The following is a 1222-nucleotide window of genomic DNA, read 5'->3' as shown; positions in this document are numbered from 1 at the left end:
GGTAGGCTCTTGCTACAGGGTGCGTGCGCTCGCCAGAAAGACAGAGAGAGACAAAGATAGAAAGGGAGAAATTAACCCCCAGGGGGGATGGCCATGCCACAATACCTTCTCCTCCATTCTCCTCTTGGGATCTTGGGTGAGCATGCACACACACGTGCCCGGCGTGAGTTTAAGCCGCTAGGTCCAGGACTTGAACCACTTTCCACTACATTGGAGTCCAGCAACATAGCCATTACGCTAACTGCTGGTCCCCAGAGAGTGGAATTTTTGAATGGACTCACAAAACAAATCTTAAATATTAATGAGATGATTCTGAAAATAATCATGGTTGTTTGTAAGTACAGAAAATCAAAAATTTTCTGAAATATTAACACTAAAAATATTGGAGATATAATGTGAGAGAATATCATCATTAATTTTATTAATGATATTGTTCATCTATAATGTGTTAGAACATTATTACTAATAAATAAGGACAACCTACACTTGAAAAAAAAGTTACATGAGAGTCCATAAAAAAAAAGAAAACTGAAATACCTAGTGGATAATTACTGTTACTGAAATGGGAATCTGAACATAACAAAAACTTCAACTTTTTTCTAAATGAATTTATAATTGCAAAGGAATATCCAATAAATTTTAATGGTGTTTTCTTTGCCACAAAGCTAGATGGTTTTATCTTAATCCATAAGAATAAATTGACATCAGGAATAACCTTATTGCAGACAGAAGCAATATTACCTGAGTATCTCTAGTCAACACTTAAGTATATTATGAAAATGAGTAATTAACCCTATATTAAAAAGACAGAATGGTCACTGGAACAGCATAAAATTCATGATATGAATGATCATTTATAAACATGTGTTGATGATAATGTCTAGGATAATATCTTTGACTTGACTAATATGCACTGTATTCATGATGGGAAAAACCATGTTTTACACTGTAAAGTGACTAAATGTAAATCTTAATAATATTTTTTTAAATGTGAGCAGAGTTCCCTCTTAGTGTGTCCATTTTTTCCTTCATATCATGGAAGGATTTTCTCATCTCCTGTAGCTCATTGTTTCTTTTCTGTTCTAGCTCATAGTATACGTTTAACATGAATGTTCTAAATTCTATCTTGGACATTTTGGTAACATCCTCTATTTTTTCAAGAAATGAAGCAAGCCATGCTGTGAAGGAGAGGCATTGTATATCCCCACTTAATATGTACTGA

Source organism: Tupaia chinensis, unplaced genomic scaffold (genome assembly GCF_000334495.1).
Source record: "Tupaia chinensis unplaced genomic scaffold, TupChi_1.0 Scaffold144687_1, whole genome shotgun sequence".
NCBI lineage: Eukaryota > Metazoa > Chordata > Mammalia > Scandentia > Tupaiidae > Tupaia > Tupaia belangeri.
The sequence above is the reverse complement of the archived record's forward strand: the minus strand, read 5'-3'. Positions refer to the sequence as shown.